Source organism: Rhinolophus ferrumequinum, chromosome 6 (genome assembly GCF_004115265.2).
Source record: "Rhinolophus ferrumequinum isolate MPI-CBG mRhiFer1 chromosome 6, mRhiFer1_v1.p, whole genome shotgun sequence".
Classification (NCBI taxonomy): Eukaryota; Metazoa; Chordata; class Mammalia; order Chiroptera; family Rhinolophidae; genus Rhinolophus; species Rhinolophus ferrumequinum.
The window spans coordinates 15532903-15550486 of NC_046289.1; positions in this window are offsets into that span (position 1 = coordinate 15532903).

Here is a 17584-nt window from a genome sequence, read left to right on the forward strand (position 1 = left end):
GCTCACATACTGTATCATAAGAGTTTATGGATGAATGAGTTTTTCCTTTTTCTATAACCAGGCATTTGGTTTACTGTATTTCAATAGCCAGATTGTGGGCTAGATGTTTCTGCCATTACCAGCTATCTCATCAGGTTTAGGACATGGAAGGGTTCCACAGTCTTGAACAGTATATATGCCAAAGAGTGTGATTGTTAAATGAGCACCATCATCCATGACATTGATTTCTAGATCAGAGAGAAGCTCAGCCTGCCCATAAGTTTCAAATCTCATAGACATCATCTTATATACTGAGCAAGGAAGAAGTCTATTCATCTCAGAAGTCCATAACTACAAGAATTTTTCATATCGTTTACTGGTTTCACCTGAACTATAAAAGTCCTTTGTATTTAACATTTTTTTTTTTTAGTTTTGTTTTGTTTTAGTTTATCAGGATGTTTGTTTGGAGCTCAAGAATCCTAGTATTCATTTCTCTGCTTAGCAGCAAGAAAGGTGGTGGGTACATATACTTCCAAGCTCTTTGGCTTCCTGAGAAAGTCCAACTTTTACACAGAATAAAAGTGGTCATGCTATAAATAAATAAACTGTATAAATTGTGAGATTATTTTTTCTGAGCATTTCCTGGCGCCATTGGAACACACCCCACACCTTTATTTAAAATAATTAGTAGGATTGGGTTAGATGTCTGTTATAATAAATTGTTATTAATATTGATATTTCGTCACATAAAAGTTTCTGCTAAAGATATATATTATAAACTGTCATTCAGTTTGCAAAGTCTAAAATAACTCACATGCTTTTATTGATTAAATGAAGTATATGTAGCATATTTCAACATCAGTAATGCCTTATATTTTCAAGAGTTTTATGATTTATAAACATTTTTATGTGAATTAACTCATTGGATTGATGCTGACATATCTCATATCTTTAGTGAACATGGCATTCCTTTTAATAGAGAAGTTAAAAATAAGGTGTGAACTTGAATTCAGTGACTAAGAAGGGAAACACTGGAAGAAGATTTTCTAGAATAAATGCAAAGTCAGCTACTGAGGAAGGGGAAAGCAGGAAGGATCAAGTCCAAGTAGGAACTCACATAGGAACCAGAATCTAAGGCATGACCTGAGTGCAAAACTGACAATGTGAAAAGAGAAGGCAAGCCTGGTTCTCCCACTAATTAGCGACATGACCCTGGAGATTATTGACAAGCTATTGGAGCCTCAATTTTCTCATCTGCAAAGTATCAGTGATAAGAGTTATGCTCATCTCATAGAATTTCTGTCACTGTGCTTGCAGGAGAGTAAAGTAACATAAACCACTGGCATCAAAATTTCTTTGTGGAGATACCAAATGGGTAATAGACAAAGTCCTTAATTAGACGGCTTTCATGCTAGCTGGTGAATTTCCCAGGAATGATCTAGAATCAGAGGTGGCCAAACATGAGAGAGCTATATGACTTTGAAAACGACTTTAACAGAGATCCAAGATGGCCGAGTAGATAAAACACCGTGTGTCCTTCCTTCCGTAAACATGGTAAAATTACAACTAAATTATAGAACAATCAGCCTGGAGAACCGTCTGAAGTCGGACTGAACAGAAGTTTTATAATTAAGGATATCAAGAAGAAGCCACATCAAAACTGGTGGGAGGGAAGGAGACATGAAAGGGGCTGGCCCCAAACCTCCGTGAGGTGGTTGAGAATCAGGAGGGGTTTCTTGACTGGAGGAGTGAGGGACTCCAGCCCGGAGTACTGGTGCCAGGAAAAGAAGCCCCCACAACAGATGGCTGTAAAAAAAAGTGGGGATTGCAACCTTCCGGGTGAGATGGAAGGCGGCAGGAAACCCAGACATCCCCTTAAAGGGTCCACACACACTCATTCGCTCGCAGGCACTCACCCTCAGCTCCCGTGGAGGGACAGTGACTCAGGTGGCGCTGAAGCCGTACGTGAGGCAGACAGAAGTGTGTGGCTTTCAGGGGGGGCTGGACGACAGTCACCATTTCCCCTGTGAGGGATCTTCCTCCCATGTAGCCGGCAGGCAGGCGCCATCTTTCCTGTGTTGATCCCTCCCCCACAAGCCAAATCTGAATCTGATTGGCCTGCTGAGCTCTGCTGAGACCCCACCCCACCCAACTCCCTGGCCAGAGGCACTTTCTCCTGAGCAGCCAGCCCTGCCTACACTGTACTCTTTCTTGGAAAACTATCAGAGTCCAACAAGCCCCAGGTGGGTGACGACTGGCCTGAGTGTGCTCTGAGACTTTTGCTGAGTAGCTCCAGGCTCAGCACTAACACCAAACCAGAGTCTACAATAACCTGGTGACCACAACTCTTTCCACTCTAGTGACTCCCTGAGACCCTGCCTCACCCAACTTGTGTACCGCACAAGACTTTATCAGTAGCTGAACCTTAAGGGAGCTGGCAGGTGGCAGTAGGCATCAGTTGTCCTGGCTTTTACAGAGTTACCCGGGGCCCAATACTGTTTGCAGCCATCCTCAGTTTGCAGCACGGCCTCTCTCATGTGCCTCCAACTTTAGCACAGGTAGCAGACAACCACAGATCACTTTGTAGTTCCTACCAGGTAGTTCCTGGCCAGTCATAGGCAGTGGGTGTCCTGGGCCTGCACCGGCACCCCTCCCAGGAGGCCCCAGAACCAACATGCTTGAAGTTCGGCTTCAGACCACAGCAAAGCACTTCCCAATCAGCCCCACAAGCGGCACACCCAAAGAGTGGTCTCAACAGGCATCGGAGCCCACTGCGGTGAATCCCACTCAGTGGCGTAAGTCCCCTGCATAGAAGCCCATAAGCTGTGGACATAGCCAAACCCCACAGTCAGTCAGTCTGAGGGCCAGTCCCACCTACTGATGTGCCAATAGCAATCCAGGCTCAAATATAACAGGAGGACACACATAACCCATACAACGGGTACTCCCAGAGCACCTAACTCAGGTGACCAGGGAGACTGTACCAGGGCTCCACAGAGAACCTACTACATAAGGCCACCTGGCCAAGACAGGGAGACATAGTAGATCTACCTAATACATAGAAACAAACACAGAAAGGCAGCTAAAATGAGGAAACAAAGAAATATGTCCCAAATAAAAGAACAGGAGAAAACTCCAGAAAAAGAACTAAACGAAATAGAGGGAAGCAACCTACAAGAGAGAGAGTTCAAAACAATGGTTGTAAGGATGCTCAAGCAACTTAGTGAGAACTCAACAAAGAGATAACAAGCATAAAACAGTACACAAAAACTATGGGGAAAAAAGCAGTCAGAAGTGAAGAATATAATAACTGAAATAAAGACTGCACTAGAAGGAATCACCAGCAGACTAGATGAAGCAGAGGATCGAATCGGCAATTTGGAAGACAGGGTAACATAAAACACCCAATCAGAACAGCAAAAAGAAAAAAAGAATCCAGAAAAATGAGGATAGTTTAAGAGACCTCTGGGACAACATCAACTGTAACAACATTCGCATCATAGGGGTACTGGAAAGAGAAGAGAGACAGCAAGAGATTGAGAGAGAACATATTTGAAGAAATACTGACTGAAAACTTATTCTAACCTGGCAAAGAAAATAGACACACAAACCCAGGAAGTACAGACAGTCTCAAACAGATGAACTAAAACAGGCCCACAACAAGTCACATTATAATTAAAATGGCAAAGGTTAAAGACAAAGAAAGAATCCTAAAAGCAGCAAGAAAAAGGCAACTAGTAACTTGTAAGGCTATAAGACTATCCACAGGTTTCTCAACAGAAATTTTGCCGGCCAGAAAGGATTGGCATAAAATATGCAATGCGATGAAAAGCAAGGACCTCAACCAAGGGTGCTCTACCCAGAAAGCTATCATTTTAAAATCAAAAGGCAGATAAAGTGCTCCCCAGACAAAACAAAACTACAGGAGTTCATCACCACAAAACCAGCATTATAAGAAATGTTAGAGGGACTTGTTTAAGATGGAGGAAATAAGATAAAAATTATGAATAACAAAATAGCAATAGCTACATATCTATCAAAAATTACTTTCAATTTAAATGGATTAGATGCTCCAATCAAAAGACATAGGAGGGCTGAATGGATAAGAAAACAAACCCTATCATACGTTGCCTATAAAAGACTCATTTCATATTGAAAGACATACACAGATGGAAAGTAAAGGTGTGGAAAATGTTATTTCATGAAAATGGAAAAAAAAAAAAAAAGGAAAAAAAAAAACACAACTGGGTGAGAAATACTTATACCAGATGAGATAGACTTTAAAACAAAGGCTATAGCAAGAGACACTGAAGGACCCAGTAATCCCACATCACGGTATTTATCCAAATGGAACCCAAACCACCACTTCAAGGGCACATGTGCATCTATACATTCATTGCAGCATCGTTTACAATGGCCAAGTTGTGGAGGCAGCCTGGGTGTCCATCAATGGAAGAATGGATAAAGAGAAGGCGGTACAATGGAATATTGCTCAGCCATGGGTTCTTGTCATCTGCGGCAACACGGATGGACCTGGAGTGTATTGTGCTTGTTGATGTGTCAGACAGAGAAAGACAGGTGCAATGTGATTTTGCTTATGTATGGAATCTAAAGAATACAATGAATAAACAAACAGAACAGAAACAGACTCATAGATGCAGAATACATTTTGATGGTTGCCAGATGGGAGGGGGATTGGAAGTAGGTGAAAAAGAGGAAGGGATGAAGAAGTACAAATGGTTTTTATAAAGTAGTCATGGAGATGTAGGGTATAGCATAAGGAATATATAGTCAATAATATTGTAATAACTACATATGGTGTCAGATAGGTACTAGATCTGTTGGGGTGATATATGGGAGGGTTTTGGGGGCAGGCTGAAAAAGGTGGAGAGATTAAGAAGTACACATTGGTAGTTACAGAATAGCCATGGGGATGTAAAGTAAAGCACAGAGAATATAGTCAATAATACGGTCATAACTATGTATAGGGCCAGGTGGGTATGAGACTAGTCAGGGGATCACTTCTTAAATTACATAAATGTCTAACCACTATTAGACATTTGATATTAATATAAAGTAATACTGAATGTCAAAATAAATAAATAATACAGACTTTGACAGACATTGGTGATGATGGAAGTTTACAGATAACAAAGAAGAGCGGAGGTTATAAAAGAAAGAGAGGATGAGGATCACAGCAGAGGCAAAGCCTGAAGAAAAAGGCAGCCCCTGAGATACTCCTGGTGGTATCATGGTTAAAGGATTTCTAAAAAATGATGTAAAATATTAGATTTTAAACTGTTTATGGTCCAGTGATTTATAGTACTTATGTTGTCCTTATCTCAGGAGCCTGATACAGAGATTTCTGCATATAGAGGTGTTTTATATAGGACATAAAGTCGTCAGAAGAATTTTCAGTATGGATTTACATATGTAAATACTGGGATAACATATTAGAAAAGTAATTTTTAGCTAGACGTGTTAAGGGAAAAAAAGCTCTCCTCTAAGAATTTCATAGTTATGATCCAAGATGCTGTGTGACTGTCTGGAAGTGGGACAAGTTTTGAGATTAATTTTGACTCTCAATGTCAGGGTGACTGACCTCAACCAGCAACTTGGTTAAATGATATAAAATTTTTCTCACCATTGCTGATATATAATAAATAATAGTGACAGTGATCATCAGAATCATAATTTTATAATTAAGAAGTGATTTCTCTGTATCCAAAGAAATTTTATTTTGCAAAAAAGTAGGATTTTAATTATTCTGAAAAGTCTGGTCCAAAAAACTAGCATGTGATACAACACCTCTGTAATATACAGCTATGTATTATTGCCTATGTTTTATAAAGCAAACTGATTCTCCATGATAACAAATCTTGGGTGGCAGAACTGGAAGTAGAATTGAGGTCTCCTGATTCTGAAGTTCTTTTTGGATATAAGGTATATCCTCAGAAATAATTTATAATAAATAAACTCATTATTCTCTAGAAGTTAAAGTCTTAATAGCATAGGAATTTAGCTCTTTAACTGATATAAAGGCAAGTATGCTGTAGTTTAGTTTGTGCCTGTACAGAAATATAAAATAGAGCCAACGTTTAACAATCAGAGACTAGCTTTCATAGTATTAGTTAATCTCAGATTAATCAAAATGATGAAGCCAGTTAGGCGGTAGCCATGATGAAGACTAACAGGGATGTTTATATTGGTTATACATTCTGAGAACTTGTATGACACCCTGTCTGAGGGAAAGATTTCTGGTTTTCGTTGGACTTTTCTCTTCAAAAAAACATTAAATTTCCTCAGATTGGTTGAGTTTGCCTCATTAGAATAATAGAATCTCAGATTCCCTAAGTGTCAATCATAACAATACTCCTTTATTTTATTGAAGCAATATCTTAGAAAATGTTGGATAGCTTTTCAGTTATTCATTTTGTGAAAAATGGAAAACATTCCATTCAAAAATTAATAGAATTTTTTTATTTTCAAGGCAATTAGCTTTTTAAAAATCATGTATTTTTTGAGGACAAATGAAAACAAAATTATCTTAATTAGAGAGTAACACGGAATGTTATTCATGTGGCTTTCATTTCTGTAGTTTTACTACATAAAATTGTCTGGCACTTCAGCATCATTTTGTTTGTCTATGTTGATTTTGTTTTGTTGGTAGAATTCATGAATTTGATCTTTCTCCAAATAGTGAGCTAAGACATATCTGTTAACCTCATTGTGTCAGCTCAGAAATGGAATGATATGGCCATGCTATTTTGCATTCAAATCTGTTGTAGGAGTTAAAGTGCATTAAAGAGTAGATAGCAGTGTAAAATTAAGAAATAATAATTGTGCTGATAATAATGGTGCATGCGGTAATAATATTAATAGACCTGGCACGTAGCATTTGTGAGCAACACTCCAGACGTACAAAAGCAAACAGCGTGACTTTTTAACCTTGCAATGATTAGCAAGTCAGAGGACAAAACCCTTCACAAACTGCCAGCTCTGAGCACTAAAGGGAGAGCCATTTATGTAGCATCAACAGGCGGTAACTGTGGGTTTTGCTTCTTTCTACGGGAAAGGATGAAAGCATTGTGCTTAGCTGGTTGCTTAAGTCAACAAAGAAACCTGTCTCTTAGAATTCAAAATACTCAAAGACAAGCAATCTTGCACTCTCCCCTAAATATCCAGAATCACTTCTTCATGGAGGAAAAAAAAGTATATACCTAAAGAAATAAAATAAAATAATGATTAAGTGGAAGAGAAAAGCACTATTTTGACAAATAATAGACCAGATGCTTAATTTTGATACTCTTTGCAATAAGCCACATTCACATTGTGACTGTTGTTTCCACATTCTCTGTTAAGAGCTGAATTCTAGTGTGTTTAAATGAGGCTGATGCAGACTAATTCCTTTGTAGCTTTGGCTAAATTCCCAATGGAACATACTTTAGCTGATTACATGTATTTCTCTTGCATTTAAAAGAAACATAGAATCTTTCACTTCCTGGTTTGTTGTGCTGGAATACTCTGATCAGCTATAACATGTCTGTCTATTTAGAGATGGCTACTTCCAATGCATATGAATTAACACCCAGCAGCATGAACATTCTGAGACATTTTGGTATAAGACACAATTATTGAGGCTGAATTTAAATGAAAATCATGAAAAATATTTTAAACACACTGCATGATTTCTTAGAATTGAGAATGCAGCTAGTTCATAAGTTCCAAAGTCTAATGGAAAAAAAATAAAGGAGAATATACTTTTTAAATATTATCCAAAAATAATTATGATCTTGCATGTCAACTGTAATAATATATATATATATATATATAGTCTCAGAAGAATGTGGAGTACAGCATAGGGAATAGAGTCAATGGAATTCTAACAGCTATATACGATACCAGAGGGGTAGTGCATTTGGGGAAGAGGATTATCACTTTGTGAGGGGTGTAAATTACATTGTTTTGTACACCTGAAACTAATTTTTAAAAAGAAAAGAAAAAAAATAATAACAATTATAATGATAACTACAAAAATTACAAAACCTCAGTTCTCTGGACCCCTTAGATATATACATAATGCACCGAAGCCAAATTTCTGGCGAGGCTAGAGTTAACCTACTTTATAGAACTCCCACCCCCCTGAATTTTTTTTTTAACACATTTTGAGGTTTTCTAAATAAATAAATAAAACGTATTAGATATTAATCTTCCTTCTCAAACTAAATGCTCTGGACGTAACTCAAAATTCCACAGACAATTTATATTTATTACCCCTGTATTCTGCTGTGATACGATGTTGCCCTAAAGGACATTAAGGTTTGTGTGCTGTTTTCATCCCTGTGCTCAGTCATTCAAAAACTACACATTAGTTCCATGTACTGCCTTCGGCACTAGGAATCAAGTAGTGAATCAGGTAACATCATTTCGACCCTCATGATCATACAGTCTAGAAGGGGATCAGATATCAATCATACATATTTAATAATCATATTTATTTAGTAATCACAGATATGATTGACACAGAAAGAAACAAAGGTACAGGCTTCTTTGCCTTTGAAATAGCTTGTCCATTATTCATGGAATTTTTTGTTGTTTCTTCCGTATATATAATATATATATATATATATATATATATATATATATATTTTTTTTTTTTTTTTTTTTTTTTCTCTGTCTTTTAAGATCAAATGTTTCTATGCTGAGACAGTGAAAAGTAGACAAAGGTGCTGTGCAGGTTTTGGTATGCAATAAAAGTAAAACATAAATTTGATCATGTTACTTTCTTATATAACACCGCTCAGTGGTTTTCCATTATCCCTATTATATATTCAAAAATCTTAAAGCAGCTTACAAGGCCCTTCATGATGTGAGCCCAGCTTCTTTTTGCAGATTCCCTTTTTCAACACTTGTTACATTCCATGAGTCCATTTTACTGAATTTCTTTTGTCCACTAGTATGCTTTTGTCTCTTGTCACTGAATGGTCTTTGAACATGATCTTCCTTTGCTGGAATTCTTCATTGCTCCACCTCCATGGCCTCTTCTAAACTTACAAATTGCCTTTTCTTTTTCCTTACTTTCTCCCTCGATCCTTCAAATCCTTCAGATCATGATCTTAATGTCACATGCTTCATAAATTGTTGTGGTTCATCCACCAGTGTTCATGTCAGTTAATTGGACCTCATGTGTGTTCCTTTGAATCCTATTAACTGAGCTCTCATGGTCTTTAAACTTATGTAGCACTGTTTTCACTACTAGCTTGAAACTTATATGGAGAGAAGTATCAAGTATTTTCAAAGACTTTTCTCTATCTCTTGCTACATGCTTCACACATAATGCCACTGAATAACTACTCATAGAATGGAAATGTCATAAAATATAAGGTAATATTATCTTATTTATAATTATATTCCTCACTGCCAAGGAGAGAGAGGGTATTCAAGTAATACTTATTGAATGTATGACTATGCAAGTCTATTGGAAATAAAGGTCTTTGGAAATTATATTTAGGGGAACTTTGGTGCCTGTCGTTTGCTGGTGGTGAGAAACTTTGGCACATTTTTTTTCAGTTATCTCTGCATTCCTGGTTTTATTATATTGTAGGTGAAGAAGAAAAGGGTTACTTTTTGTGCACACTTCCCAATGAGTTGTATTTGATGTGTGTGTTTGCAGACATTAGCGCTTATAATCTTCAGAATAGCTCTGTGAGGTAGGAAGTTGGCTTTACAGATGAAGACATTAGGGCCCAGTTAGATTAAGCGGCATAGCTGGGATTCTCGTTCATGTCCTCTCCCAAGTGCAGAGCCTCTTTCTACTGTAGCAAACTGCTGGCTAACTGTGCTCGTAAAGATAAAGCCATCGGTGATCATCTTCAGAACAAATATTAAATGATCTCCTTTAGTATGAGGTGGTTAACATGGCCTGTTCGGGCTGCTATAACAAAATACCACAGACTAGGTGACTTATAAACAACAAACATAAACATCTCTCTCAGGTCAGGAGGCTGGGCAGTCCAAGGTCAAGATGTCTAGTGAGGGCCTACCTCCTAGTTCATAGATGACTGTCTTCTTGCTATAACCTCACATGTCTAAAGGGGCATAAGAGTTCTGTGGGGTCTCTTCTGTAAAGGAAGGCTCTGCCCTCATTACCTAATCACATCCCAAAGGCCCTACTCCCAAATACCATCATGTTGGGTGTTAGGATTTAACGTATGGATTTTTTATGCTATTTATATATTTATTTATGTATTTACTTATTTAGACATTTAATATTATTTTGTATTAATTTCAGGTATCCAGCACAATGGTTAGACATTTGTATAATTTAAGAAGTGATCCGCCTGACTAGTCTAGTACTCACCTAGCCCTTTGCATAGTTATTACCTACCATGTAATTGAGTATATTCCCTATGCTTTAGTTTACATCCCCATGACTATTTCCTAACTACCAAATTGTACTTGTTAATCCTTTCACCTTTTTCACTCTGCCCCCCAAACCCTCTCCCATCTATTACCCCAAGAAATCTAGTACCCATTTGACACCATACACAGTTATTACATTACTGACTATATTGCTTATGCTATACCCTACATCCCCATGACTACTGTATACCAACCAATTTGTGCTTCTTAATCCTTTCCCCTTTTTCACTCACCGCCAACACCTCGCCCATTCAGCAACCGTCAAAATATCCTCTGTATCTACGAGTTTGTTTCTGTTTTGTTTATTTGCTTATTTTGTTCTTTAGATTTCACATATAAGCGAAATCACATCGCATCTGTCTCTCTGTCTGACATACTCCACTCAGCACAGTAACACATGGATTGTGAGGGGACACACACCGTCTATGGCAGTGGTCATTTGAGAGGCTGAGATGAAGATGTCTGCATGACACAGGGGCCGCATGGGTGCAAGATATTATTCCAACTTGTTCCAATATAAAAAGAACATTGGGTTTCGAGTTAGGAAATCTACACACCAGTCTCACCTCTAGATGTCATATTAACTTTCATAAGCTCGTTTGTAGAGTTAATTCAACAATAGAATTTAGACATTTACAGAGTTCCCTTTTTACCATATAGATTGTTTATGAGTTTGAATTGAGATTTTTTTTTGTAAATTCTAAAGTATGCTTAAATTGTTAAGCAGTTTCATCAGTCTCAGAGGCACAAAAGGACAGAATGGGCTTGGATCAGCATCTCCTATATGCATATCATGGTTCTCAAGGGGAATAAAGCCAGAAAATTGTGATTGATTTGTACACATGTATTACCATTAGTTGAAAATGTATGTTTCACTAAGGGTGAATGAAGACAACAGATTAGTAAGAAAGAGGAGCATGTACTTTTTCTTAAGCCTTTTGTTTTGAAAAAAAAATTATAGATTTATAGGAAGTTACAAAGAAATGCATATGGGGTCCCATGCACGCTTCATCCAGCCACCCCAATATTAATGACGTGCATAACTATAGTGCAACATGAGAACTAGGAAATCGACCCTGGTATAGTCCACAGAGTTTATTCAGATTTCACCAGTTATACATGTAACCATGTGTCCATGCAATTTTATCTTATGTGTAGTTTTGTGCAACCACTCCACAATCAAGATAGCTAACTATACATCACCACAGGCTTCCTTGTGCTATATGATTTTAGCCACATCCACACACACACACACTTACCCACTATCCCTAGCAACCACTAATCTATTCTCCATTTTTATAATTATATTATTTAACAAATGTTACGTTAGTGGAATCATGCAGTTTATATCCTTTATTTTTCTTTTTGCTCACCATAATTTTCTTGAGGTTTATCCATGTTGTACATACCAATTGTTTGTCCCTTTTTATTACTGAGTATTCTTCCATGGTGTGGTTGTACCACACAGTTTGTCTAAGCATTATTCCATGGAAGGACAGGAGCAGGTATTTTTAATTACAGCAATTAGGAAATGATACACATTGAAATTATCTAGTATGACCAGAATAATAAGATAAATCATCAGTTCACCCAAAATCTCTATGAAGGATCTTTTAAGCATTTCCACCATATTTTTCCCCTGTGTATCCATAAGAAAATATATACCTTGAGCCCTAAAAAAAAAATGCTTCAATAAATTTATTTCTTATAATCATACATAAAATAATCAGTAAGAGTTACAATTGATTTTACAAAGTGTACAATTTCAAATGCTTGCTCCTGATCCATTAGCCTTTTATTATTAATGACCCTGGGGTGTGTGTGTGTGTGTGTGTGTGTGTGTGTATGTTTGTGTATTTCAATAGTGAACTTCTAGAGAGCAGAGGCTGAAGGAAACTCGTCTTTATATCCCCAGGGCCCAGCACATTTTCTGGCCTCTAGATTATGCCTAATACATTTTGTTGAATGAAATACAATTCCAAAAGTCAAATGGCCTTGACAGAAGCTATTTTCAATGCCCCTTTGATGTAGGTAGGTAGAAAAAGTGTAAGTTAAGTGACTTTGTTAAGGCCCAGGGCGTCCACCAGTGCAGGCTGCATTTCCCAGTATATTTTACATCCTAGTTCCAAATTTTCCCCACTGAACTTTAAAAAAAAAAATAGTTTGGCTTCTAAATGGATAAATTAAGAAAATAAATCTTTTTTATTTTAGACCAAAATAATAAAAAAATCATAGCTGATTTATATTACTTGAATCAGGGTATGAGTGTTTTAAAAAGTTTGTCAGCCTTCTTAAATAAAAAAGAAAAAGAAACCATTGCATTTAAAGAAATAGCTATAGTTGCTTGCCTTATCAAGGCCAATTTAGAAGTAGAATTGTATTTCATTGGCATTTTGAAAATAACCCTCTCTCTAGTCTAACAAGTACTCTCAGTATATTCAGTCTTCCCTAGGTATTGTAGGAGCATTAGATAAAAATAATACTAATATATCCAAATGGATTCTTTACTTCTAAACCCCATACATATTCTGGAGCAAAGAAAGTTACCATGCTAGATAAAGGGGCCTCATTGTGCTATATCGCAATGTCTTTGACCCAAAGTGTAGTGAAGGTAAGTGATGCCATATTTAGCAACGTTCAGCAACAAATAATATAACTAAGGAATTCTAACAGTCTTTTGTGGGTGATGAATATGGAAGCTAAAATAAAAAGGACCACTAACCTGAAAACTCAGAAGACCTTTCCTGCTAGATTTTGTAAAAGCTTGCAATAATTTGAGAATGACAGGCCTGAGAAAGTAGAGGGCTAAAAGTTTTGTTACCTCTGTGCAACATGCTTAGTTTTATTTCATCCAATATAAGAAATGTAAGGACAGAAAGTAGAGCATTACAGGTCTCACAATCTCTTGTTTCATCACAGAGGAATATGTTCAGTGAGCAACAAGGGGACATGGATACTTTGCATACTAGCAAGACCTGGGCTCTAGACACTGCATGGCTAGAGTTTACAAGCTAGAGTAAATTGGGAGAAGGAAAGGGTCCCCAAAGGAGTACTAGAGCAGAACCAGGCTCTCTCATTGGTGGCTTGCTTATTTCTTGCCTGATTTTACTGCTACCCATTAGCCAATAATAAGAACTTTTAAAGCTACTAGACTATTGAAACTTAGACTTTCCTGCCATACTCAAGACCTTTCTGTGTCTAAGCTTGCAAAATATGGCAACGGGATTTTGGAAGCTTTCTTTTCCTCCCTTCTGCCATCCTCTCAAGAAGGCTGTCAGAAAGCTGAGCTGTTATTTTTGACATCAACCCTCTCTTTCTAAAATAACCTTTGAAAGATTTTTAAGTGTAAATGAATCACATGGGTTCACATGAGCTTATAGATTGCATTTTACTCCAAAATAAACAGCATGAATAAGATTGAAAGATAAAAGTGTTTGGTTTACTTTTACTCTGGATGAGATTTGGTCCAAAATGCTTAAAGCTAATTCCAGTTACCAGCCATCTGACAAATTCTCACAAGTTCTTCTCTTCTAGTTCAAAATTTCCCTTCATTGGCACACACTTTGGCAATAACTCTTTGGAATTAATTTCTATGAATGGCTTGGCATGATTTTGAATGGTGTCTATTGAATGGGGCAACTGTATGAATGCAATACACTGCACCTGTGATGAACTGGCTTAAAAAATACCACCAAGAGCAGCCTGTGGTATAAAAAAAGGCAATATTACTGAGTAGGAATGAACGTTGATAAGAGACGTTAATATTTATAGTCGGGAAAACCTGAATCTACAGGTCTAGCAACGGATCATCTTGGAATGTATCACTTTAGACAAAAAGGAAACTTTCTCTCAGGCCAGAAACCAATTTATGTCCTATCGTTGGATTTTAGATCTAGTATCACCAATTGATTCTGAAGTTATGTGTGACTATGAATAAGTGAGAATAGTTAACTTTTGTTTCAATTAAGGATAGGTGGGTTGATGTCATTCTACAGGACATGGCGACATTATTGGAAATCTACCACATGACATCTTCTATATTATCCTAAATGAAAAACGTGACGAAGATGCATTTTATTAAAAGCTTTAAAGCCTTTTATACAACACAGCATGTATCTCTTGCAGATAGGGAAGTGCAAATCCAAAAGGAAAATGATTAGTTGTGGACAATTTCACCATGTCCTAGTTGATCCTGCTTTCTAAATATTCTTCAGATCACTGCCTTTCTCTCCATCCTTACTGCCACTATGTAAATTCAAGCTTTGGATGTGCTCAAAAGGATCACATCAATAACTTTCCTCTTCTGGTCTTCCAAAGTCCTCTTTCTAAAATTATACTGTGTTCCTCCCTGTGTTACATACTTCAACAGCTCCTCTATTGTCTCCAGAGTAATATCTGGACTTTTTACCCTTTGGGTTTTGAACCATGCCTACGGTCAACCTAATAATGTTCCCTCAAGAGATGTCCACATTCTAATCCCCAGAATTTATAAATATGTCACTTTACATAGCAAAAGGGAATTTGCTGCTGTAATGAAGTTAAGAATCTTAAAATGAGAACGTTTTCCTGAATTATCCAGGTGGGTCCAGTGTAATCTCAAGGTTCCTTATAAGAGAGAAGCAATAAGGACAAAATCAGAAAAAGGAGATGTAACAAAGGAACTAGAGTTTGCAGTGATGGATTTCAAAGATGGAGGAAAAGAGACAGAAAGCAAGGAATGCAAGAAGCTTCTAGAAGCTGGGAAAAAGCAAGGGAATGAATTCTCTCCTGAAGCCACTCTGCTAACATCTTGACTTTAGACTTCCCACCTCCAGACCTATAAGAGATTAAATTCATGTTGTTTTAAGCCACTAATTCAGGGGTAATTAGTTATAGCAGTAACAGGAAATGAATTACAATGTCTAAGGAATGGCACATAGTATTCAATAAATAATTGATATGTAAGTTAATGAGAAAGTGAATCAATATTCATAAAATCTTGTTTCTTTCTGTTCTTTTTTTTTTTTTTTGAGGGGGGTCAATGTTGGTGTATTGGATGGTAATCCTGTGACGAGGATTATAATGATAGAGAGGCCTCCATCACTGGAATAATATGTGCTTCCAAACTGCAATGTGAATATTTGACATGGAAATTCTAGATTGTTTATTCATCACAGAGATGGGCAAGGCATATAAATGCAGTACAATGGTTAAGCATGAACCCTCTGGAGTTAGCCTTCCTGGATTCAAATCCTGGCTTCATTGCTGCCTGGCTGTATGATGCTACACAAGATTTTTAACCAAACTTGCGTACCTTAGTTTTCTTGTCTATTTAATCCCTGTTTAAGAAGGATATTGTGAGGACTGAATGAAATAAAACATATAAAGGACATGGAGGTGTTTCTGGCCTATAGTAAATGCCCAATAAACCTTAATCATTATTATTATTGTTGTTATTATTGTTATATGATAGGGTTTGTTCTACAGGACTCTAATCACAGATATAAATATACTGAAACATTTTGGTTGTCAAAAGTATTGAGAGCTCGACTGGACTTATTTAGCAAACATTACCACTGGATGTGAGTTTATCTAGTATCTTGGTAGCTGCTTGTCTGTAGGCCATATTCTGATGTCATGTTCTCTCAATAATAAAAATGACATCATTTCGACTTTTACAGTTTATTAGTTGCATGCAGTAAAACAGAAATATTTTCCCAATACTCTATTTATACTTTTTGTGGTTTGAATGATTCAAAGGAAAAGAAAAAGTTGAGTGAAAACTAAGACTAGCACTCGTATCTAGTCTTACTATCTCTGACCAAACATACTGACTTAAAGTAGAATTTTAAATAAACTGACTGTTTGTTAGAAAATGAAACCCTTGGCAGTCACAAAGATTTCAAACAAGGAATTTTCTGAAGACAGCTTTTCTTTTTATTAGGTTGGTGCAAAAGTAGTTGCGGTTTCAAAGGTTGAAAATAATTGCAAATATCGCAATAACTTTTGCACCAACCTAATATCAACAAAGTGAGACACTTTTTTTATTATTGTTTTGACCTCGTGTTTATAAGTTGGGGCCTGGCAGTTTTCATGACGATTGTTCTGTTTCAGATTAAAACCTGGAATTCATCTGCTTTATATGAATTGCTCTATTCAAGTATAACAGTCTCTGAAATGTTTGATTTTACTAGCTTAGGTCACTCTCAGTGCTGCTGGTGGTGCTGTGTATGGTGACATAAAATGAACACACGATTAACTTTTACTAAGTTACACACATTGACAGTGAAATGGAAACCATAATATATATTACTCTGGTTCAGCTGGTTAAAGAAGACCCCATAAAAACAGCTTGAAGTTGTCTCTTCTGTTTTATATTGTTTTGTTTTTCTTGCACAAAATAAATATTTTTTAAAAAACATGCCACAAATTCAAATATGTATGAATATGCTTATGTGCATATAGTGGTGTTCTTGTAAAGAATGTCCATTTGCCTGACTACACTGTCAAATAAAAAAAGAGATGTATCTAAACTTTCCGTATTTTCCTAGGATAGAATCGTTTTTTGAATGTCATGCATGGAGGACTTAACTAGATCTGATATTTGATATAATACCATGTTTTCAATGGCTACGATATCTTTATGTACATCTGTTAATTAGCAGTTTACTATTACCAAATATTTTTATGAACATGTTAATTTATTTCTTGTTTATTTATTCATTCAATCATTCATTTGTTCATTGGAAAATGTTTGGACACTATTTTTTCCAGCTTCACACTAGATGTTAGACATACACTGACAGTGGTGTAGAACCCTGAACTCAAATATTAGATGTAACATATAGCTTCCTTTTTACTTCATTTCCAAAACAAGTGTCATTGCCATGTTAATTTTGTTTTTGCTGGACTTAGTCAATGTGGGTCCAAGAGAAGACATTTGGAAAACACTTGGATTAGAGTAATTTTAGGTTTCCTGATCTGTAGGGAACCAAACTGAGAAGACAATTAGTTCTATGTGCCCTGTATTCTGTATTTTGTGGGAACATAATTGCCCCCCCCAAAAAAAAGCCACATGCTTGAAGAAGCAACTATTGTTCCATTTATCACATTAATCAGCTTGAAATATATTTTGTTCATATTCATCTCATCATGAAAGTACTTGGTGCCCACTTATTTCTTAAAAGATAAAATCAATTAAATT